The 26132-nt window shown below is 39.5% G+C and overlaps 1 long non-coding RNA gene and 2 other non-coding genes across 3 annotated transcripts in view; 2 read left to right on the top strand and 1 right to left on the bottom strand.

Moving 5' to 3' along the window:
- The first annotated feature begins 641 nt into the window (after positions 1-641).
- LOC136997998 (uncharacterized) overlaps positions 642-26132 on the top strand; it is a 50720-nt gene continuing 25229 nt past the window's right edge. Inside the window, exon 1 of the long non-coding RNA XR_010888572.1 lies at positions 642-941. This is a non-coding gene — a long non-coding RNA (uncharacterized lncRNA). The remainder of the gene's footprint in view (positions 942-26132) is intronic.
- TRNAV-CAC (transfer RNA valine (anticodon CAC)) lies at positions 24680-24752 on the top strand. The gene has a single exon. It is a non-coding gene; the product is annotated as a tRNA-Val (tRNA).
- TRNAV-CAC (transfer RNA valine (anticodon CAC)) lies at positions 24820-24892 on the bottom strand. The gene has a single exon. It is a non-coding gene; the product is annotated as a tRNA-Val (tRNA).

Genomic DNA, 26132 nt, shown 5'->3' with positions numbered 1-26132 from the left:
TTATCTTATAAAAATAATCTTATATGTTAAAATTTTAATTCTCGAAATTTTTTTCAAAGATGTGATGATGCAGCAGTGGTATTGCAGTTATCCTGCACGCCGATTAAGCGGTTTCTCAAAACCGACTATCATAAACACCGCTTTAGCATCGCCATTTTGTAAAAAAAAAAAAAAAAATTTCTGTATACTTTAAGATGTGTATAATAGTAAACTTATAACAGATTTGATATTTATTTAATGATTTTTTTTTTTTAAAATTGCCAAAAATAACGTTGATTTTTCAGGTTTAAAGTGGTGTAATCCCTTAAATATTTAAAGTTTTCTACACTAGCTCCGTTTCCCTTCGACCTATTTTTTTTTTAGATATTCCTTATATCTTTACAAACACATAAAAAAAAAGTTTGGCTGCGCTTAATTGCGTCTTTTCGTCTTTTGAGGCAGGAAAGCTAATGTTAACTATCTTTTAAAAAAAACAGGATCTCCTTAGTAACTATACAATAAAAACATCTGACTCTCTAATTGATATTGTAAGGTTTTTTTCTACTGAGAAACAGAGTTTTTTAAATTAATGAAAGATATATTAATAATGGAAATACACTTGTCGCAATACATGTGTCTTCTCGACTCGGCGATCTCTCCTTCACTACTCGCTGGCTCGCTTACTGGCTTAGATCAAAACAAAAACAGCCCGCACGCATCGATTTTTAATTTAGTTTAATAGTTTAATAAGTTTTTAAAATAGTTTAATAATTTTCATATTTTTAATTGATATTATTGTTTTGTTCTTAAGATTAGACATCTAACTTTCTTCTATAAAATATTGAATTGCAATAAATCTAGTATTTCAAAAATTATAAACTTTTTTTCAGGAACACTGCAATTTTACCCAGTGTGCGGCATGGCGGCGAGGTAGAAAGACGGGAACGGCGGTGCATCGACCGGTGAGTGAATTTGTTATATTTGCATGATTAATTGCTGCTAATTTATTTCGCATCGTGTTTTATCCTTGATATGCTGCTGTGAATTAGACAGCAGTGGTTGGGATTAGGGTTAAGTATACGGTATAAGAAAAATGAGAAATCGAAACAAGCGTAGCAAGAAAGTATAACACGAGCGCTCTTTATTTCTGGTAAAATATACAATTCCACGCAAGTATACCAGCAATTCACTTTTATAGTCCCAAAGCTTTTTATAGCGGATAGGTCCTCGCATATACGCGAGAAGAGCGGCAAAGAGGAAACGAATAGTTCGTAACAAGAGCAAAAAAAAGAGCGAGAGTGAGAAAGAGAGAGAAAATAGGCGAGGGAGTTGACGAGGGTGCGGTAATTGAGGATCGTTAACGCGTCCTCGAGGGAGATCGAGCGACTAGCTGGATTTCGCTAAGTTCCCCTTTCCCCCTTATCCCCGTTTCACCCTTCGCAATCCCGCCCCCGGCCGCGGCACCGTCGACCTTCAACCGTTCAAGAGTGGATGGACCTTGTTCGCCATCGGGCCGTAGTATAAGGTCAAGGTTATCGTTCCCGGCGCGCGCGGGGCGACGCGCGAGCGCGACCTCCGGATGCATCGAGCGAACTGCGCGCGCACTCGGCGTCTGCGTCGCGACGCCAGCCCTGCCGTCGCTCCTCCGTCGTCCTGAGCCACTGCCAAGGTCCCCGTTGGTCACGGGCAAGCCCGTTTATACGCGGTTGAGAGCGGCGCGAGGTCGGTCTGTCGATTGTCCTGGCGTAGGACGCGCCCTTTAGATGAGACGACTTTTTGCCACATGAAATACGTACGTGGGCGGGAGGATAGAAGCGGAGAATCGTCGGAGCCGATAAACGAATTCTGTAAATGATATCGTACTTACGCGAAATATATCTCTTACGTCGATGAATATCTCTTGCTCCTGTCTGCGTTGACGTATTTTATCTGCGTGAAATAAAAAGATTATGCGTCTGAATTTCACAACATCGATCTTTTTTTTATTGTCTTGTCAAGAGTATTCTTATTGCGATATATATCGGAATATGTGCGCTTTTGATATGATAGAGAAAGAGAGAGAGAGAGAGAGAGAGAGAGAGAGAGAGAGAGAGAGGAGAGACTGTGGAAGGTTGGAAGCTGAGGGTGAGTTGTCCGGGGGCGAGCAAGTTCAAGGCTGCTCAGTCCGGGTCGCGTCCGGGCCACGTCCGGGCGTGCCAACGCAAATACGATTTCGTTTCGAGGACACTCGAGTATCGAGATAACAGATTTCAGTCTTGAACTAGTGAATTAGCTGCAGCATAGCTTTGCGTGTTGGTTTCGTTGCCGAATTATACGTAACATTGAATAACATAATATTTATCGCTTGCGGACAAAAATGTTTTGAAAAATTCAATAAGGAGTCCATGTCGATTAATATATATCATATGCTTCGAATATAACGAGGTTTCATGCCGATTGCGCCATATATATAAAGTCGTACAATATTACGATATCAAGTTTTTTCGACATAATCGGCTAATCGTCCGATAACGCTTCGTGACCGACGGGACGTTGCGTATCGGTGGCCATCTGCGTCATTATTCCGCGTAGTCAGTAAATATTGTGTAGTGATGATATCACCAGAACATCTTACGAAACACCTACCAAGGTTAACTCGCAAAAAATTAACACGTATTACTATCTACATGAAATCGAGGCACGATTTAATTATGAACATAAACTTTTGATCTTTGCAATGCTCTTGATAAAATGCAACGTGTTTTTTTTTCCCTCTATTTCGACACGTGTGTTCTGGCCAGCTAAAATTAAAAATTTTTTGTACAATATTTTATTTACTTTTTGGAAAATATTATTTTTACTTTGAAACTTTCCCTGAAATGTTCAATTTAATTCGGTCTTTATTTTATCTTCGACGAGGAAGACTTTATTAATTTGATCGTCCGAAGGCACGTCTCTGAAAGCGTAATTCCTTACCTCTAATAAGCTCCGTTGCGGATATAGCGCGTCTCTTCTAGGCGTTGACGTTTTTCCTTGGACCTGGAAAATCCATTCGCCCTCTTTTCCTATTTTCCGCGTGGGACGTGCATTCGAGCGCGGTAACCTTGAACTTCATCAGTTCTTTCGCTCCTTCTCTCTCTATCTCGCCATTTCTCTCTCTCGCCCGTGCAAGCCGCTGACGTCACGGCTATCGACCTGAAATCTCGAGGCTACATCTATACCTATTCCACGTGGGCGCATCAACGCACATATATGCTACTCGTATTATCGTTACGGTACGGTATACGAATGACACAACGATTCACTCTAGTTGGACTTGATGTATACGCTATTCATACAAAACAAGTTTAGATTTAATCTCACGTATCGTCCTGCAAATATAACTAAAGATATACATACTACGCGGGCGTTTCGCGGAGCATTTAGCGAGAAATCTACAGCACATGTACAAACCTTAACCTTTTAAATAAAAGCTCGATATTTCAGCTATAGAAATAGATAAATTTTTTACGCGATATATATATATACATTATATATTCTTAAAGATGCATTTTATTAAAATCTAACAATAAGTTAACCCCGACCAATTCCGCGTGTATCTTTGATACGCCAGACTAACTCTCTCTCTCTCTCTCTCTCTCTCGTGCCTAAAATAAATTTAATATTTGAAATCTCGGATGTAAGACGTCTTTTCTAGAAATTAAAGCACCTTTAAAGAATGCAGTAGTGCTTTTTTTAAGCAAGCATTTTAGAAAAATGAAAAAAATTTTTTTGTTACAATAGTCATCTCGTATATCTTGCATTGAGCAGTGGTCCTGGTGGGATATTGTTTTTCTCGTAGCTTTTCTCCCGGAAATATAAAAGGTCATTGTCAATAGTCAAGTCTTCTCGAACATCAAATTTGTCTCGTTCTTGGACTACGAGATTGATTACTATTGAAGAAAAACTGAGGATAACGTTTTTTCCCAAAATGGTTTTTCTATAACTTACAAAGGAAGTACAATGTGCGACGTGACCTTGGTTTTTTTGTGTTTTCTTTCTGGTTAAAATAGGTAAAGATCCTTACTCTTTCTCTCTCTCTTTCTCTCTCTCTCTCTCTCTCTCTCTCTTTCTTTCTCTCTCTCTTTTCATCAATCTGTCATTTAGGAGTATTTTTTTCTATTTTTCAAGAAAATAAATTAATTTACAATTGTTTTTCTCACAAACAAGCATTATCTATATTAAATAAATTTTAGATGCATTTTTGCAAAATCTGAAATCACCAGTTATGATTGTATGTTCTTGCAAGAAGGTGTGCAGCATTATATTATTTTCGTCCGTAGAAGCTGGCGTGCAAACGGAACATTTTCTTAGCATTATATCGATCGACGTGATCTTTGCGAGATTTGTACGTATTTCGTGATTACATTTTCTTCCCCCGTACATTTTCACATCCAAGGTCGATTTCTTATTCAGTCGCTATATTAATAGTAGCCGTCATCGCCTGAAATCACGCAGTTAAAATATGCAACGGAAATGCCCACAATGCCGGAAGAATTGGCGACATAGACGAGAATTTCTAGGAAGCTTGAATAGAAATGCGAGTTATGTATTAAATGCAGCATCGTCGTTTGTTGTACAGTGCATACATTCCATATCGCGCAATATATAATTAAGATACATAGCGAACTTTCAGGAATTTGTGACACGCGTCGACAGATGAGAACAATTTTTATAGACATATTTACAGAAATATTTTCCTTCCAATTTATGTCGTTAAAACATTGAACGCGCTTTTACACATCTATAATATTGACATTAGATCGAACGTTTCTTTCGGCTCTGCGTAAACTTTGTAATATTTCGCGTTTGATGTACGGAACGGATATTTATTTCTAAAGAAATTCGTGTGTTTGCGGATTGAGAAGCTATGAGATTACATCTTTTGCATAATAATATTTTCAAAGAATGAATAAACTTATATATGTGTATTTTGCGCCCGAATGGTCTATAGATGTCTATGAGCAAGTTGAGGCCAAAGTGCACTTATGTCCGCATTTTAAAAGCGGAGCCAAGGATATCGAGACTTTGCTAACTAAGGAGAGGGTGATTTGAAGCACGATATCGCGCTATCCTTTGTCCTCCAAAGATCTCACTGCAATTTTTAAAATTATATCGCAATTATTACAATTATTGTTCGTATGGTTTAACATTTCGCTAGTTGTGATGTTCTTTTTTTAAATTGATGAAAAAATTTATTCGTCGATTATTCATGCCGTCTTGTGTTTCACTTGTGATGATTCTTTAAAACTGTTGTTTCGGTGAAAGCTGAAACTTTCCATCAGGTGTGTACAAAAGCCTTAAGAATACAAAGACGATTTTCAAAATACGTTTTTCGTGTTACAATATGTTGATCTTTGTATTTACATATTTTAAATTTTTAACGTATAATTCAGTTCTGTCGTTTTAGAAATTGGATTTGGTGCGTGATTTTCAAAATTCTCAAAAACTTACGAGAACGTTGGAAATTTCTTATCTCTACAATAATCAACCATTGTGAATGAAGTTACATCTCGTGCGTCTTAATCAGTTAGCATTTAATCGCGCTTCCGCATATTTACTCCTGTTCTTGGCTTTACATCTGTTGTTAGTAAACTTGCGAAATGCAATTCGTCAAGTATTCCTCTCATCACGCGAATCGATAAAAGAGCGATTCTTTTCACTTTCGTTGAGGCAAGCAGGAAATGTGTGTCACCAGGTTAGCAGGCCGTTGGCCGTGTTCCACTTTCTCGTCTCCTTTCGCTCTTCTGGAGAGGGCGATGCCACATATACCTGTGAACGTTTTGTTGCCATAGAAGGAAATCTAAAAAGAAATTTTAGGAAATCTTTGCCATTGTTTTGTCTTGTAATAGATTCTACAAATACATTCGAATTTTATTTGAACACGGTACGTTCTCGTTGATTGACTCTTATTATGCTTTGGATTATAAATAAATATAGAAATGAAGAATTGTTATTTTATTTGCAATTCTGACAATGAGCGTTTCTCGTCCTAGTTTCGAGTTGCGAAATGAATGTCCGCCGTTTCAGGACGCGATACCCATATCTCGCGTTCAATCGCGAGACAAACATTCGAAATAGAATATAGAAAGTGGATTCACCTCTGCGTTACGCCACTTGATGAAAGGCGAGCGTGGTTAGTAAAGGGTGCTCGGGTTCAGAACGGGTTCACGAATCGTCGCGAGTGCAAAAGAGATGAGTAGACTCTTTGTGCCATCGGACGACCCAGAAACCCGATTCTTTCTCCCTCTTTCGATCTACAAAAGCGTGTATGCGTGCGGCCGTTTATCCGGGACTGCTGTCGGCCGATATCAAGCGGCAGGGAAAGTTAACCGGCCGAAGCGGAGAGGAGAAAGTGAAAGCTATTTCCGGGGTATAGTAAGCTCGTCGCGCCACAACAGTCCACGCGAAACGACATCGCGAAGGTGGACTGATATTAACGACCCTCTGATTACGCTGATTAGTGCTCGTCTATAACTTTCCTTCGATTCGACCGAGGAGTGGTTAAAAAACATATTGGCGTACGCGATTTATGGCACTCACCATTAAAATCGAAAAGTGCTCAATAGTAGTAAAATAAATTATGGATGATCAATTATATATGTCGTTCTGTTTGACACATTAATTATTTATTTAGATTACATGGCGCTTTGATTACTTTACAAAGAATATCAAACAAAAAAACATAAATACGAGAGAAAGTAAAAAAATAAAAAAACTTTTTTAAAAAATTGATTGAGGAATTAAAAAAACTTTTTATTTTTCACTTTTTCTATAATCATAGAAAGTGCAGACTATTATCCTTCTTGAAGATATTTTCTTAAGATGTTGTAATAATTGGTTTTAACAGAAAATCTTTTGTGTGTGTGTGTGTGTGTGTGTGTGTGTCGTAAAAATAAATAATAGAAATTTGATTAAGTTTTTTTTCTTCTAATAGCCTATATCGTGTTATTGCCAGCCATTCACAAGTCACAGTTATTGCCACCTACTCGCCGGTAATTGGTGTCGTTTAGTAGACTCCGTGACTACTAATTGTGAATGCACAAACCCGTGCGCGACACGCGCAAAGTGGCACGCGATGGCCACACTCGAAATGACCTCGTAAAAGCGGAAACATCACAAGGCGTTCGTCAACGCATAAATTACCACACTCGTCGCGAAGTTTCCGACGGCTGTCGATTTGATCTTCCCGAGTTACTTTCTTGTTTAATGCTGATTTGGACTTTTTATGATGATTTCAATTTTGTTCATCATCTATGAGACAGCTTGTTTAACCGAAGATGAAAGATTTCGAGTTAGCCGTAACGATATTGCGAATGATTAATGAATCTGCGTATCATGTCCTACATACTGTTGCCTACTTATTCTCATCACGGTATCGTACAGAGAACCATAGCGCAGACCCCCTGCCACTCCTTTGGAAAGAATTTCTCTCGCGCAGATAAAAGTAACGACGGCAACATTCACTTTCCCATTTGGCGGAGTAAATTGTGTCGTCGGAAACCGGGTCGACAGCAATATCGCAGAGAAAGTGAGAGTACAATCAAGCGCCACTCGATCGTGATGCAGCTGTTATTTAAATAATCGTACTTGCCGCGGGATCTTTCGATGTCGCGGTATATCCAAGTGAAAGGTGTTAAACGAAGAAGCATCGCCGAGATTACAGAAGCGATGTGGCGAATCTTCCGAGATTTCGACACTTAATTTCGAAACTCGAATGATTGTATTCCCAATGAATTTGACCGGCGCTATTTATTTTGACAAAAGGCGATGTGCATTCTTTTCGACGAATCTGATTTCGTATCGTAGAGAATCACTCCTAAATTTATCGGAGTCAGCTCGAGACTTATAGTGCTACTTTACGTATCAAGCGCTGCCGGCTGCGCGAGTGTACGTGTGGCGAAAGCGACGAATTTCAATAGTGTATCATTCCCGAAGCTTTCTCACATATACCTCCCGACTTTCGATGTGCCCACGTCTCTCGGGCCTTTCTGGTCGCAGAGAAAGAGCACGAGATATAGCACTCCGCTTCCACCGCGAGCCGTGTGACCTGTTCACCCACTTTGAAGTTACTCCCATTGTTCGCGCGAACACACAATCAAGTTGCTCGACATCCTCGTTTAGCGCGGATCGTTTATTCGAATGGCACAACCGAGCAGTCAGATATTCGCATAGATATTCACATAACCAGTAATATATCGCCGTATAACAATTCACACTTTTCGTAACTATTGCAATTGTCACTTTACTTTTTAGAATGGAATTTATAAATAGATTGTTTAGAATAGGATTTATTATTTATTATTAATCCATGATTATTTTAAAAATAATTTTCAAAAGCGACAGAAATTGCGAAACTACGCCCTTTATAGGTTTTAATGGTTGGCCTTGCTGACGAGTTATGTCTATAACAAACTTTTGAAACGCCACTATGGCGCGGAATTAGGACGAAGGTAATTTGCGTTCAAGAAGGACGGCATCCGTTCGTTTGTCCAACGAAGGTCCTACTGCGCTTTTGTCCGACACAATGCCCGAGCCGCTCCGTTACACAAGGGAGGCATATGTATGATGTCTGGTTTAGCCTTTACGCACAATGATCGGCCTCGATTAGTCGGTGACTCATTAAAACAATTATTGCAGTTAGGTAAACAAGATTAAGCGCAATGATTACGCGTTAGAATGTTAAATCGCTGGCTTAATCGTTAAGCTGGTCGACCGCATTTTGTGGCTTTGTTTTCGATGATAAAGTGACACGCACAAATAAATGTGTGCAATCATCTCCGTGTTTGCGAATTTTTACGCGCGTAAGCAAGTTATAAGCAGCAGCGGTTCGGAAAAAGTTTGTAGGCCGGAAGCATTTGACTCGCGTATAAATAAAGAATGTCTCCGACAAAGATTGTTCCCGGGTTTCTCTTTCACGCCACTCTCCCCGAAGGACGACCGTCGACCGATTAAGACGCAGCGGCAATTATTGGCTTGAGACCAGTTCCCGCTATTCCAGTTCTACAGCGCGTCTTACGTAACTACCATTGTAGGATCGCATAAATAATCTCGCGGATCCGTTATACCGTTGCAGACGTGAATGAGATGCAATCCTTCCCCCCCCTCCGTTCACTCTCTTGCAATCGACAGCCTTTGCGATTTTTTCCGAATCAATCGTCAGCGCGATATTCTTTTGCGTGTCTTCAATTTCGCGATGTACGCGTTATACTTTATCTCTTTGTTCACATTAAAAGTTGGAGAATTTAACGAAAAAAATTTCTCCAAATTTTGCGAACCAAGTGTGGAAAGCGAGAAAATTTCAGTCAATTTCTATTAATCGTCTTGGTTTTTGCTAATTTTATTAATTCTCTTTCCTTGCGAGATATCGATCCGGTATGTGTACTTCAAATCATATCGAGTACCGCTATCCTTTCACGTAAGTGAAAGGGGTGTCCTTCATTAACGTCGAAGTATTGTCGCTCCTCTAAAAGCAATGTCGCTTAATCATTCGTTGGAGGTCGCGCTCCAGATCTTCCTGCAATTATACGATCTTATATAGAAACAAGCACATTCCGATCGACATTTTTAGTCTGAAGAGTACAATATCAAGAAAAGAGAAAAGACGCGTATTTTAGCACGGCGACAAATGCATATTCTGAATTAATCGAATGGATCCAATAAGCGTGAACTCTGTGACTTTAGCACAAGTAAACTTCTTTGCATGTATCTCGGTGACTTTCTCCACGATTATGAGCATACGTGGAAGAGAAAAGGGTGCGTTGTGTGTATACTCGCGTTTGTTTCGCGAGAAAGTAGGTTCACGATCGAGCAACCGCCTAGTCGTCGGGGATATCTCAATATTGCTTATCTCCATTTACATCTTGAAGGACGACGCGCGATATAGAACCTTGCGATCGATATCCTGGAATCTGGTGTCTTATACATACGTGATCGACGTGATAACGGTTACAACCAGGGCGACCTTTATTGCGGGAGATCATGTATACGCAGTCCACATTCTTGCACAATAGACTGAAGGAATTTTGCTTAATTTTGAAAAAAAAAAAAAAAAAACACCGGGATATTTTTTCTAAATGCAAATGAGAGACATTATTAATTGAAACGATCAAGTTGCTCGCTTTAATCCATTGTAACATATCCTCAAAAGATATACGCGGGCGGAAATATCGATAAAAACGAGATAACTCTTTGCCGCAACATCCTGTGTCGCGTTTCAAGATTGGCAATGATTTTGCGATTGTGATGCGTCCATAGCTGTGGGAACGACGATCACGCAAAAACCGCAATTTCCTCGAGTTACGGCTCGCCAATTCGAGGATATGTTTACTTTCCTTCCGCTACATGTCCGCATATGCTCGATTAACACATTAACTTAATGAAAATGCTAAAAATAGAATTTGACATCGTTTTTAGCATAAAAATCATTACGTTTCTCAATATTTTTGACTTTTTCTGTTTTTTTGCTATTTGATTAAAAGAAGTTATCATTTAATCTATAAATTTTTGTAATATTTCTTATTGGAAAGACAGTAATAATTCTAGAGAAACGTTTCTTTCATATAAAAATGCATAAACGAGTATAAATTCATAGAACAGAAATAAATTTGGTGATTATTTCACAAAAGAAATTATTATTATTAGGAGAAAACGTTATGAATTATTCGTATGCATTCAATCGTATAAAAAGTTACACTTACATTGTCTTTGCTCAAACAAGAAGAGCGAGCAGGCTCTTCTGACCTTGCAACAGAGTTGAGTGCCGGGAGTTAAAGCGCGATAGTAGTACCGTAATCCTGACCAATCAGCGAACAAACAGACGCGGCGAGAATAAAGGTGAGTCTAATTGGTGCAATTTATATTCAAACGAGAGGTCCGCGGCCTTGACTGTTCATCGTGTGTCGGCGAAATTGATAACCGTTCGCATGAGGTGGAATTATATCGAATCGCTGCGAAAGAATGTACTTATTAATCAAATCGTGTCAGAAGGAAAGTAACAAAGCGCGAACCAGCCTTCGGAGAATACAGATGATAAGAGCGCAGTCATCTGAAACTGAATCCAAACAATTGGACTTCTTCGTGACAGAATGTTACTTGAGATTATCCGTCGTTAGAACAGAAAACATGAAACATAAAAAGTTATCGAAGAGAAACATGGAGGATTGATTAAAATGTGCAATATAAATTAAAGTCAAACGGTGAGTTTGGAATAAACACGAATTCAATTACGGACAAATTCGACAAACGTCGCGGCGTTATAGTTTTGCGGTGCAGATTTTCAAAACTCTAAGCGAGAAAGCTCGCGGATGCTTTGATTGTTCTGTGTACTCTCTGATTTTAAAATATCAAAGCGATGACTCGATGCTTTGCTTCGTCACGCTGTTGTCACTGGAACATTCCGATAAAACGTCGAGAGGGCAACGTTTTATTCTGCATCTATCAATAGGATATCGTCCTCCGTGGAAGGTCACGTCTGGACTTTGATCGCTTAATCTTAAGAAGGGGTAACGACATACCATAGTGCTTTTAATTAATTGCGTACGCATGTGAATGTATAACAGGAGGAATTGCATGATATTATGACATTTTCAAGAACGATGGAACCGCGGCTAAGTCGAACAGATTTTTCGCAAAATTTTTTGTAATCGCTGCGTACGAGCTCAAAATAAAACCGCAGGTGCAATTGTTTGAATTCGTAACTTATAACAATAACCGTTAATCGACGAAAGTTTTGCAACTGCGCTATGCAATCTCGGTCACGTGGACGCCTGTGCCGTGCCGCTGATAATGTACGTCGCTAAAAGAACGCCCGCGAAGGACGTCTCTGTTGAGACGAGTGTGCGTAGGACATCGTGTGTCGCGCGCATTGCTCCGACAACAACGGCTATTTTCAAGTAATCGACGTATCGTCGAAGGTCGAGAAGTTTAACCTTCAACGAGTCGCGCCGTTAACCCGTGAATGTTCGTGCTATAAGCGCCGTGCTCGGATTTATTTTCTTCTCGCGCGGCAATTATGCAAATTATCTTTTTTTTTTTATAATTTTGCACTTCCGACTGATGAATCCTCTCCTTGTATCTACTACGTTCGCATTAGACGAACGCGTGTTTATCGTGCCTCGGACGTGTTACGTAATATTTTTAGCAGAACAAAACACGTTTGGACAAAAATTGAGTACATGAATATAATCGCGAACGGATTATAGTGTGCGCGCTCGTGTCACATGCACCTGTCATCCAAGGTGATTCTTTATCATGCGAAAGAGCTCTACTTTTCAGAAACGTCAGCATAGATCTCTATACACAGTTCCCGCTTCTGGGAATTATGCACGCGACACGTTTGCTGTGTGCGTTAAAAATGACGGAAAAGTTACGTCATGGACGTTAAAATGTGTTTGTTAAATCATGTTTTCATACATTATTTTTGTTTTTGTTTAATGTCGGTTCTTACGGCTTTCATATCGTCAGTACTGATAAAATGTTTGTAAAATGAGATTTACGAGCGATTAAAAAAGTACTTCTACGGCAGCATAACAAGATGGTCCGTTTTATTTTTTATTAACACGAATTGCAATATTTTAATGCAAACTACATCTCAATTAGCATGTATCTCTTTAAGTTGCAAAGTGATACGGGAACTACATGTCCTATGTCCTTGAACTTGGCATCATGCTATTCTTTCCCCCGTTCCCGCACCTCTACTTCTCTCTATCCGCTTCTTCGCATTCAATCCGCTTATTTGTGCCACGCGTCTGATAAGGCTCGATTGTCACTAGTGCGTATTTTTCCTCTCGGTTTTCCTAGCTCGGTTCACGGTCGCGGTCGAACCACGTGCCAACAGCAGTGCACATTATGTTTTTCATAGATTGTGCTTAAAATGTAATATTTATTTATTCGTGCAATGACGAAAGATGTATGTACTTATAAAAAGATATTTATGGAGCGATAAATATCGTCATGTTGGAACTATATTGCAATGCTCAAGTCGATCAAAATTATGTGACAAAAAAATTAAAGTAGCCGCAATATCATCAGATATAATTATTAAGATAATTATAAGAATAATTACAGGAATCATTAAGATACTATAATCAGTATTATTAATTTTGAAAAATTTTTTTACCCAACTTCTTGTTACATTACAATTTTTGATAATGTAAAAAAATTTTAATTTTGTAAATGTCTCCACATGAGCTTATGTCACTGATATTATTTTCGATAAACGAAAAGATGTCTCTTACGAGCGGACGTAACATGCGTAAAACTTGACCCTGGCGAAACAAGGTCTTACTCATTAATAGAGTTAAAGGTGATATCATGTTTATGATCACTTTAATATAAGCAATAAATATTATTGTACCCACGTCGAGAAAGATTAGCAATCGCATTTAGAAATATGCGATACGTATTATTATCGCGGAGTGTACAATTACTCCTCGATAGCGTTGTGTTAAGGCGCGGCAGAAGAATTACGTAGTTTAGGAGTTCACGATCGTTATAAAACTTTGTATGATGGGTGTCGAGTGTCGAGTCGAGAAGCCATACAGAAGCTTTCTGAATGGATAGGCACTCCCAGGGCGAATTTACTCGGCCTTGGCCTCCGAGCCGCCTCACTGCCATGCTGGTACTAGACGTAGCAATATGTCGCCGTAATACACGGCAGGTCTCTTAGGAAAAGCGCTTTTACGAGGAGAAACGTTCGCGAGAAAGAGGAGAGAGAAAAAACTTGCATATCGTTTCGATTAAATCACAGGTAAAAGGTGCAATTATTTACTAAAATAGAAAATTTTATATAGATAAATTGCATCGTTTTATTGCTAAGAATATTTCTATTTATTTTTCTTTTTGCGCATGAGGTATAAATCAACGAGATACAAGATTACGGTATTTGGACAATCAATTAATAATCCCTCTCTCTCTCTCTCGCGATGAATTTTAGATTCCAATCTCGAGACGCACTATGAAGTTTCTCGTTCGTAAAATGATAATAGGGTGGTGAAAATATTTCGTCCTTGGCAACGAACAGGCGAGGAGACACTGTAGGCACGTGCGCGCTCTTGGGGAATTTGGAGGACACTAGCTGTGAAAATGACCCCATCTTCTGATACACATTCGAGTTATCTTTGCTCCCTCCCTGCTCGTATACCATTAAGGATCCGTCACCCTCTTGGAAAAGTTTGGTCCTCAGTCAAGGCCGATTCTGACTCATTTCATTTTCATCCTCCCTTCGTTTTTTATCTTATCTTTATATTCTGTAGGCGTAATCGCTGAAAATGTCTTTGTAGAAAGTTGTAGACGTTGAAAAGCTACGCCGGAAAATGGTTTTCACAACGAACAGTACAACAAAACTTTGCAATAATTACTTGCGTTATTTGCGGTTGAATCCGTATAATTGAATAGAATTTTATTTTTACCTCGGTTCCATCGCGCTTGAAGATTGATTAAACAAAGACAAATATCAAATGTTCAAACGCTCTTGAAGGCGTTAGAGTACATCTCGCTGGAAAATTGAAAAAAATGAGATTGAATAAAGCGAAGGGCTTGAATGAAAGAAATGAAAGCATTCGCTCTGTGTCGTAACCTTTTACCTCTGACCTTTAACCCGTTTTCCCGGTCGCGACTTGCGTTCCCATACAACGACACCCACTTTCAACCTGGCGGTAGTTAACTGAGTTTCCCGAAAGGTCAAATTGCCGCCCCGCCCAGTAGAGATTTCCGGACACTTGGCGATCGTTTCGCCGGTTATAGTTTAATCAATTGAACGTCATTGCCTCGTGTCGTACTGTTCCGCGTCACAATTTTTTTAACGAACTCTTTCACCAACTTTTTTATGGTAAAAAAATCTTTCGCGATATACCTCGCAATATAACATTTCATTTCCTCTATGCAGATTGCTCTATATTTATTTAACGACGACTCAACCGACGTTACGTGTCGTTTTGCATTTTTCGCATCTAAAGATTTCTTCTGAAATAGTCCGATGACATATTCGATCGTGATTCGCGCGCCGATTGCGATTGATCCGCCTTCCGAGTGCTTTCTGAGAAAGATGCCGATTGCACGGTCATCATTTAATCAGAAAGTGACACGCGCGTAACGGGTTAACGCGACACGCATAAATAGCTGCCTGTTGCTATGGATGAGGAGGTAGGACGCGCGATAGTGGGCCGTTGCTAGCTGGGTTGTGCACCCCGGTGCAAGCTGTATCGATCCGACATCCCACCCGGTGCAACAACCCACGCATACTGACCTCACGCGCCCTTGTAGGTCGCGGAAGGACTACAAGGAGACATTTAGCAGTGGCATCTTACGTTCTATTTTACGGATGTAATTGTGAGATTACAATTTTATCGGCAAAATTTCACGATATTTAGCACGATATAATTGATGAATATTGACAATTATATTTGCTTAATAATGCGTAATAATAAAAGCTGATCTTATTATCTGCTTTATATTCGCGACGAATGTATTGTTGAGCGGACTCGTATCATTTCAGATTACGGCCAATACGACTTAATGAAAAATTCAATGTTAAAACATTGCCGGCGGTGATCGATTGCTCTTATCGTCTCTACATTAATTTCGCCTTCGGCCACTTGTAGCAGGACTTCGATAATAGCGATGTCTTTGATCGCAAATGAAGTTTTAGAAGCACTTATGACGAGGAAAGATAGATCGAGGGGGAAACTACGTATTAAGCGCAAAAGCGTATTGAACATCAAAGCGCAAGGTGCGAATATAATAATACAAATACGCGGATACGCGTAATATTTGATGAACGCATCGTGCGTAACGTCATTCATTTTTTACTGCGTCTTTTTTATAAATTATCAACTGCTTTAATTAGTAAATCTTATTAAAAATTCATGGTCTAGTTTGATATGATGTTGTATGAGAATCAATAAACTAGGTCGCTGCGATGAAATCACTCGGTGAACGGTGGAAGTAGGAAGAACAAATCTTAGTCATTCACGATATTACTCATCACAGTATCACTCAAGGCATCGTGAAATAGGAAGATCGATGTCAAGCGAGGTCAATATTCAATTTCCGGTAGTTCGAGCTAATCAAAGATACCTCCTATTATTCATAGTTCGTCCGCTCCATTTTTGTCAAACGGAGAGAAAAAAAAACTAATATCAATATATCGAAAATGTACCTAAAGGATATTTATATTCATCGTGCAATCTGTCGTTGGATTTGCGAAGCCGCGAAGTCAAGCACGAACGAAAGCTGCATTTTGTCTTTTACGTTTTTAATAAAATGATAGCACGATTATAAAGTAATTACTCCGAACATTGAAGCGGGACTATTGTCGACATCGCGTGCAACTTTGCCGTATATGTGTAATGGAAAGAACCTTGGCACGATTTTTCAATGGCGAGGTTACCGAGGGGAGATCGTAGCCCGAAATCGCAATTAATAATTCTTAGCCGTTGATAATGCCACATTAATGAAGATAATGTGTCAGCGGTTAATTAAGTTAAAAGATCGCAGTGACGCACGCGTGTTAGGCGTATGTTAGCACGCAAAAGCAAACGTGAGCAATAAACTGACCCTTGTCTTGAAACCCTCCGACAATAGTAGGCTTTCCAAAGAACAAGGTTTTGTCGCGTCGGAAGGTAAGGCAAACAATTGAATTAAGACATTATTCAAGGTCCTTTTAACCATAAACGTAATAATCACGTCGTAAAAGCTCACGTTTAAAAACTTTGTTAAAGTTTCTAACTGAAAGTTCCGCGACTATAGAAAAGGAAGTGACTTTGTCGGATTATAGAGCCAATTATTGGTTACTGTAAACTATCAATAGGTCCGATGGATATCATTGCAAAATGCGAAGGACGATTTCTCTTTCTTACCTTACCTTGAGAAGTTGGGGCGCAGAAAGTAGACAGACCTCGTAAAATGGTCGCACCTGTATACAATCCGTCTTCAGAGTATCTTTTGAAATTAAAGGAGTAAGTCAAAAATAATTTTTCCAAATTGTACGAAAGAAATTCGACTTAATCGATCGATGCATTTCGATTTTATCGATAATGAATCAAATTTTTTTTGCATTTTTTAAATTTCTTATTGTTTGTAATGCAGATCCATGATAATTTGCATATGTCGTCCACTGCATAACACAATGTAATTAATAACTCTTAACCGTTAGGCCGGCAAATGAAGAATGTATAAAGCCATCGGTTCTGCTTCCGAGCATGTGGACTGGAGCTACCTCTTGCACGTGGACATGTTGCCCGAAGTGTGAATGTAATGTGCATAATATGCTTGATAAAAATGGACAGGTGGTTTGGCTGTTTCGGCAGCGGGTGCTTCGTTACTCGTAACACCTGCTCGAATAAACCGCATTTCGTTATGTCAGGTCTGTGCTTATGAAAATTTCTTCGTAACACTTTTTCAGATTGAAGCTCCTTCATTTTCTCAATCACTCGCGGTGTTAATGAAATCCAAAAAAACTCTTATTAAAATATTTCATCATCGTAACTTTTTATAAGGAATATGTAGTTTTCTTAGATCGAGAATATAGAAATATTGCATTGAATATAAATCATTTCGTAGTTTGTGTTTCGGAATAGTTTGAGCTTTGTTCAGAGTTGCTCCAATATAACCATCTGTCTTCGTCGGAAATTGATCGCGAAAAGCCTATTCAGAGCAAAGTTCCTTGAACGTATCAGGTGGTGTATAGCCGAGTAACTGACGATTCTCTCGGCTCTTACGGCCCTGAATGTTATAACCCCGTGTTATAACTTGTGACCTACATAAATGGGGCAAAACGTGTTGCCGCCAGTCATGTGCCAAACGCACGACTCGGGGTGTCTGTCTGCCATGACGACCCACAAAATCGGGCGTACGCCGCGAGGAACACCTGGCCGTCGACGCACCCGCGTTTACGTGACCCATGACAGACGGTTGCATGTGGCTCGCAGACGGCTCCGGCAAATCGTTGGAACTCAAATAACCCTGTTTTATCAGCTATAATAATACCTATGTTATTATTGTATTCGAATATTCTTTGAGTGGGGCCGCCGATATGCGAGTTGTGCCCGTACAAAGGCACCCTAGGGTGCCGAGGGGCAAAGTCTGTTGCAAACTTAGAGCTCGAGATGCAAAACGACAGATTTTTTAGAATAAAAATGCAACCACAATTGATCGAAAACCATTATTGTTTATATATTTTAACTCTCTATATTTTTGTCGCTGCAGTAAAATTTGAACAATATAATAGCACTTGACATATTTTCTTTACTTTTAATCACTAGAAAATCTTAAATAATTGTATTCGATACGAAAAAGAGAGATGCTAACGTGAGGATATTTGCAAACGCAAATGTCGATTTACCTTTGAATAATTTTTGTTCTTTAAAATGCAAAATCAGTCTTACATAACGACGGTTCTGCTTTCCAGTACTTATTATATTTTTTCCAAACGCAAAATTCCAAATAAAATGTTGCAATTTTGTGTTGTAACATGTATGACTCGCTGAATCGCATTTTGATGTAAATTGTCATTCATTGTGCAGTTAATATCGGCTTGGTGCATTCTTGTCGCGCGACTTTTTTTGGCATCCCGTTTTCGCAAGGGAGCAGCATTTGCGTTACATCATTCTATATACAGACCTCATTATCTTCCGTTACAAAGTGAACATTAAGATCGGAGGAATACGGTGTGTAAGCTCGGCTGTATCAGTGGGCAGGTGGTACGGCACGGGCGATGAGTGACCTCGAAAAGGAAGAACCGTATATTCGCCACCACCTTTGTCCGCCGTCTGTGGTTTTGCGGCACATCCGATACTTTGTCCAACAAATAGAAATTAATCTTGCGATCGAGCTTGCGCTACACAATATTCGCCCTTTCATAGAATGCCGTAGATCCTTTTTGCGGACAGCGTGGAATTGTTTTATCGTTTTATCGAAATTAATTTTGATGTCGTACCGCTTTGAACACCAGGCACAGGCCTTCGATTTTGGACAGGTGCTCTCGAAGTACGATTCGCAAAAAACGAAAAAACTCGACGGCCACCTTGACAGCTCGTATTGAGTTCGATTCTTCTGCTCTTTTGCGTGCAGCTTTTTTTTCGCTCTTGGACCACCCGAAAATCATACAGTAAAACCAGGGTAATTCGATACCGCGTGTCGTCCATGCTGGTGCCCTGTGCGCGTCCAAAGTTCTTTGTCTTTGCGAGAGAGCTTTGTCGCTCGGCGAAGAGGAAGAATGCTTTCACGACAAGGGCGTTATATCAAAGATGTTCCTTTAGGGGTCCCCGCGGCAATATCCTTCCTGCTTTGCCGAGCAGTTTTGCATGTGTAATCTTCCCGTCGTCATCTTTCCTTTTGCTTATTTTGTCTTCCTGATATCCGGTTTGCAAACCTTGCATCTCTTACCGTCCCGCTCTAATCGTCATTCTGGGAATCGAGGACATGAAACAATCCATAAAATAGCACGGACGAAAAAAAAAAGAAAAAAAAAGAAAATCTCATTGATGTGCTTTTGCATTCGATAATTGTGCTAATGAATCTCGCATACAAAATCACTAATATTCCGATTCGATTTCACAAGCGCGACGTGGCGTTTTTATGAATTTGAATTATTGAATTATCTAATTCATGGATTCACAGTTTATTATAGAAATCAGATTATCGCGGGACATTTCTGTTATCAATCGAGCGATTACATTCGATACGTTTTACATCATCTCCTCACTCTCGGCGCAGCTGACATATATAAATCGATATCTGAGAACGCACGCTCGCGCCAGGGGATCCCGGTATTTTCCATAACGAGGAATCGAGTTTATTCTCAGCTAGATCAACAGGTTGGACTGGCGCGAAGGTGCGTCCACAGGCCGCAGGTTGGAGAACTTAGCGCGGGGTAGAGCCGGTCGTTAGCAAGGGCAAGTCGGGGTGAATCTAGTCGCGGACAACGAAGGGGTTGCTGACTGACGTCACGATGACGCAATGCCAAAGGCTGCTGCTGCTGTTGTGCCGCTGCTTCCCCGTCTAGTGGCGCCGACCGCATCTGCCCTACGGCTGACATTGACACTGCCCGAGGCATCGATTTGCTCTTCAACGAGGTAAGAGCGAGTCGAGGGTCACCGCGACCGTTTTACTGACGCTGTTTAATCGGAGGTCATCCGAGTGATTTACCTTCCCCGTTCTCTATTAAGGGAATCGCCCTCCCAGAATGATGTTTACCATAATACGCGTGCCGTTAGGACGTACTTATAGCCGCCCCGTCATAGGTTCGTCAGGTTGATTCTTTAATTAGCCCACATTTCGGCTTATCACGCTTGATACGGGATAAATTTCTAAAATTGAGCGTGATATTTCAGTTGTTCCACGGCTGTGATCGATGGTTCGTGACGTTGTCTGTTAAAACAACATTTTAACATGCAGAGTGAACTTTGAAAGTCGATCCAACACTGCTTACACTTTCGATTGATAATCGTTTAGGTTTAATAACGCGTTAAATAAAAGGTTGCGAAAAGGAATAGTTGGTGAATATGAATACGTTTTTCTTTCGCAAAGTTTACGTAAGGATGATTGATAAAATAATATCAAATATTTTTATGAATATGTCTTTAATTATTATGCGCATAGTTATAGAATTATTGTTATATCGCTGACATGTCGTCGCGACGTGTGTGCCGTAGACGGCATAAGAAGGTATATTAATTTATTTCTTGATAGTCATTTGAAGCCTTGACCTTGTGCGTCACAGCCGGCCGTATATTCGGATTATATTTCCAGTGATTCATACCGCGAATCGTCTCGACAATGGTGACTGTCGAGCGTCACACGGTGACACCTAATCGAATTAAAATTTTAACACTAAGAAATTTATTTATAGAGAATTCAAATTAACATATAAACATTGACATTTAATCGTAATTAGCAGAGGTCATGAAGTGGTGAATTTAATTTTCTTAATTAAATTCCGCTAAGATAATCGTCAATTTACTTCAAATCGAAATTTATTAGACAATTTATAGTTGAAATAAAATTATATTCAAACGTAAAATCAAAATTAATGGAATAAATAAGAAACAAAATGGCTAGGAAAAACAATTTCAGTAACATTGACGTTTCGATCTGAATTCGGTCTTCTTCAGAATTCCGCTTACAATTTAATACATAGATTAAAATAAAAAAGAAAAAACGCTTTCGGACTAATATAACAAACTTCATTTATCATCGCTCATGTGTTGATAATCGCACTCCAATTTTTTAATTTTGAGTTGAATGACGTTACGGATGCGGATGCCGACAGATCAATCATTAATAAGTTAATTTTCATAGTCAATATCATGATTAAAAATTTTCAGAAAGTTTTTGGTGATTCACAATAGTAAAGTAATGTTTATTTTTGGAGAAGTCAGAGATTGATAAACCATATACTTAGAATTATGGAACCTTAACTTAATATGTCAAAGAATAAAATACAAGTGCATCAATGATCAAGCTTTGTCAGTTTCGCTTCTCATTTATTCCTTTAATTTATAGTTAAATATATCTGGGAAACATCTTTCCGATCTTCCCTCATGTTGATTTTTGTATTGTATCGAAGGCGATATCTATTTCATTATCTTGCAAATTTCGCACGAAGAATTTAAAGCACTTATTTGCGTAGCAAGCAGCGCCGTTAGATGGGCGCACCGACCTGCGCGTCCTGCGCTCTTTTTCGATATTTTTAGGATCCGAGCTGGGACTCGGAATTAACGGTCGACCGTTCGAGAGATCTGCGATCGACGTCGCATCGCAGGGAGACAATACCGTTCGACCAGAATACACCGTTCTTCAGTTGGCCCGTAATAATTTAGGGTGAATCAGAAGCCTTTTGCGAGAGCAGACAGCGAGAGAGCAGAATTTATCCGCGGAGGCGAATCATAGATCTCGGTAATGCGAGATAAAAGCTTCGATCGTCGGCTTTTCGTGTACTTATTTACGTACGCAGCGAGTGAGTGCATTGTCCTACGGTCGTATCAATAACGAGCAGATAGTGCGCTCGACTTGGCAGAGCAAAAGTCCATCTGGATCATTGGCTCGTACTTGTCGCCATATCTACAATTAAATATATATATATATATATATATATATAGTTGTTAGAAAATTTAAGATTAATATACAACTATAAATATCATTGATAAACGTTATTTAAAAATTATTTACAAATTTGCTAATTGCAATTAATCGAGATTATCTCATTTCCCTGTCTTGCATGCAGTGTTGTTCCGAACACATTCGCGATTAATAAAACGCGATGAATTTAATTCTTATGATATACTGAGATATCATTCGTTATCATTGTATTATTCAAATGATGATAATGAAGATGCAAAGGAATTTCTATTATTACTTTCTACTCTCTACTTAAGCCGAAAAGAAAGCGTTATTTGACGACGTTAATAAGAAGTACCGTTCGGGTTATTCAGCAATAAAAATAATTTGGCGATAAATGAGGGTAAACGATGATCAGAGAGAGAGAAAGACCAATATAAGATATTTTTATTGGATGTCTGCAGTCTGGATGCACGGCCGGCCGTTCACCCGATGCACTCGTCGCTTCGCGCCAATCCATACGCGCGATCCTTGCTCTCGATTATTCTCCTCTTCTCGTTCCTCTTCGTGCCTCCTCTGCGTCGTACGCAGCGTTCACGATCTAAACATTCGCGATTGATAAAATCAGAATTCCGCATTCGAAAACTTTCAGTCCGAATATCTCTTTCAAGGATTATTATCGATACAAACGACATGCTTCTCTTACGATAAATATAATTCGCTCTTCTCTCAGATCAGAATTCACCTCTGGAGATTCCGGTAATGATTTTTATTCCACCATTCAATATGTAGGAATTGTCTTCTGTATACAAGATGCGTTCAGCTTGATCGAGCGGTTACCCGCTTCGCATGATCTGCCCAAGGAGATTCCCGTGTCTTCGTTCGCACGGCCCTGAAGTCGAACAAGATCGGTCGCGTGGGTGAATCCCGTGAGAGGGGCTCTGGGTGCCCGATGGGGTTGTCCGAGGGGTGGGGCAGGAGACGGTCAACCGTGGAACGGACGGACCGACAGACAGGGATGCACCGACCTTGGGGAGATTTTTGTGTCTACCGTAGTGCGTTAACCCCGGGAGCTGGGAGCGCGCGAGCGTGGCGTGCAGCGCGCTAAAGGAATGAGGGCTTCTTCGGTTCTTTGTCTCCCTTTCCCTCCTCTTCTTGCGCGCCGTGTCGCCCTTTTTCCCGTCCCGCTCGTTCCTCGCTCCAGTCAAGGCTCGGCCTGGCCAAGCTCGCGTCGCGAATTGGCTGCCTCAACCCCCTCGGACTTTCAAAACTCCGCTTGAAATCTTATCTTAGATTATCATAAGTGATATATATATATATATTATAACTTGTTTTCATGTCGCAGCTTTTCTTTCTTCCGACAATGTGTCATTGATTAAATCGCGAAACCGAAATTTGCATCATTAGAACCAATGGAACTTGTATTATTGTAGAAATCGAATCGATTGAATGAATATGACTTTAATGACATTTAGTAAAGATATAAATTTATTTGAATGTCTATTGAAGAGCTCGAATATCCACGCAATTTTCTCCCTTTGTAGTCTGATAAAATGGCTCATCGTAATCGACTATTTGCTCTGTTCGTAAATTCAAAACAGCTCGGGTTGTTCGCCGCAGCTATCGTGTCTCTTTCATCGACAGGACCTTGATCTGTTCGTCGGTCCCTATCGCGTGACGTCCAATTATGAAGTGATTCGGTACTTCTAGGGGCGACGGGGAGAGCGAAGGCAATGTGCCTGTAGGCTTATCTGTTCTGCCCGGCGAACAATTAATTCAATGACAATGGTCGTCGAGCTTCTCATACTAATCAAGATTGACCTTTGGTTCAGCGAGAAAGAGTCTTTTCGGCACTGATTAAGGTTACCATATCGCGACAATTGATGGATTGATTTTTTCTCTCTTATATCACATAGTGAGAATGAGAGAAAACTTGTGCGAAACGTACTGCAACTCGATAAAGTGGAAAATTTAGAAAGCGTTTCAAATTTTATTGCGTTCAAAAGGTCGTATTTTCGATCGTGAAATATGAAAAAAAAAATAATCTCCTTACGAGGCATAAATAATGAGTGAATTAATCCGGTCGCATTCAGAGATCGTCGAAATGATTCATTTTCATTCATCTCGTTGTTGTCTGGCAGTTGAAAGACAAAGAAACTGGAACTCCGGTCGCGTTCACTTGTCGGGGGAAAAATAAAGATGCGTGTGCGAGAATGGGATGGCACGACCTCGAAGGGCGCGGTCGAGTTCACACTAGACTGAAGCTGCCCTTGTGCCTAACCGGCCTTGAGACGGCTCGATCTGCCCTACCCCGGCGATCCCGACGTTCTCACACCACATATGTGTTCTCCCGCGCGCACAAAGATCAGATCGTTTCCTAAATCCATCCAGCTTCGTCCTTGCGAGACTTTATTGACGCGAATCTCACATGTTTATAAGAACGAATGGAATTTAATTCCACATAGACTCCGGCAGAATTTTCATCAGAGAATTAAATGTCAGGATATTTGATGCCGAAAATTTATAAATATTTGTAAGATAACACTGAACTTTTACTTTAAAATTTCCACAAGACTGTTTCTCTTGATGTTCTTCTACTTGAAATTGGAACTAGGAGTTCAACGTTTCCGTAGTGTAGTGGTTATCACGTGTGCTTCACACGCACAAGGTCCCCGGTTCGATCCCGGGCGGAAACATATCCTTTTTTTGTATTCGTTTTAATATTAATTTTTTCATCAAAAATTTAAATTGCAAAAGGGATAATGTTTCCGCCCGGGATCGAACCGGGGACCTTGTGCGTGTGAAGCACACGTGATAACCACTACACTACGGAAACCTTGGAGCGAACAGTCCTTACTCACAATCAGTGAAATCAGACATACACATACATATATTATCGGACTTTATTTCTTATAATACATCGTATTTTTTATACTACAATTTTTTGTAATAATAAACTACATCTGAGAATGTAATAAAATTGGTTACGATGCACTTGCATTTTCCGCAAGATATTTATCGATCCTAGCAATTTTTATTCAATATCTGAAGACAGTGTGATAAAATTCGTTCAGTCCGAAAATTATAACTAAACGCAAGAGAAAGTAATAAAGTTGCTGAATTATTCGTCGCCGGCGATAGCAGCAACTTTTACTTTTACTAGAGAGAAAATATACGTCCGTTACATCTCTCGCAACTTCGTTCTTCAACCGCTGTTAGATTTCATCACTTATACATTATACATAGTTATTTTATCTGTACATGACTTTTTGATTATATTAACTTGTCTAAAAATGAGAAAACCAGATTTCATAAGTATGTTTATTCTGTATTCATTGAATTAAATCATAATTAATTCGGACGTTAATTACGATTAGACTTATGTAAAGCGTTTCAACCTTTTGATAGTCATTAAGATTCATGTTTCGGCTGTATCTCTCTGATCAATTGGTTTTGCCCTTTTCTCGTTTGTAAGTGTTGGCACACTTTCAGTAGTCACGATCGCGAGGAATTTTCAATTCTATTCTGGTTTATTTCCTGGTTGCAACAATGAGCGGCGCGTTGCATCATGCTATCAATTCATTGCCTTTCGTTTTTTAACATTTATAAAAATTGAATTCTCAAGATAAGATTCCTTGGGAAAGCAATGGCAAAAAGAAAAGGCTATTATTCAATTAATATCCCATTAAGTTTAATTGCATAAAAACTGGACATAATTTAATATGCATGAGCACAAAAGTTTGCAACAAAAGCTAATCGTATAAAATATAAAAACTTCAATAATTTGGAATAAAATATAAAATAAAAAAGTAAAATGAGCCAAAACGTTATTCGCGCGAACATGTATTTAATTTACAAATTTATCAAACATCATTTTGTGTAAGAAGGCCTGATATCTGGCGGAAACATTTGTTTTGATATTTTGTAAATTAAATATGTACATGTTCGCACGAATAACAAGCGTTTTGGCTCATTTTGCTCTCCTATTTTATATTTGATTTAAAAGCTAATCTGTTTTGTAATTTTAACTTCGATGAAATTCCGCGTGGAAAAATAAACTTAACATTCATCAAAGC

This window comes from Linepithema humile, chromosome 2 (genome assembly GCF_040581485.1).
Source record: "Linepithema humile isolate Giens D197 chromosome 2, Lhum_UNIL_v1.0, whole genome shotgun sequence".
Lineage (NCBI taxonomy): Eukaryota > Metazoa > Arthropoda > Insecta > Hymenoptera > Formicidae > Linepithema > Linepithema humile.
Note: the sequence above shows the minus strand (reverse complement) of the source record. Positions and strands in the feature narration are given on the sequence as shown.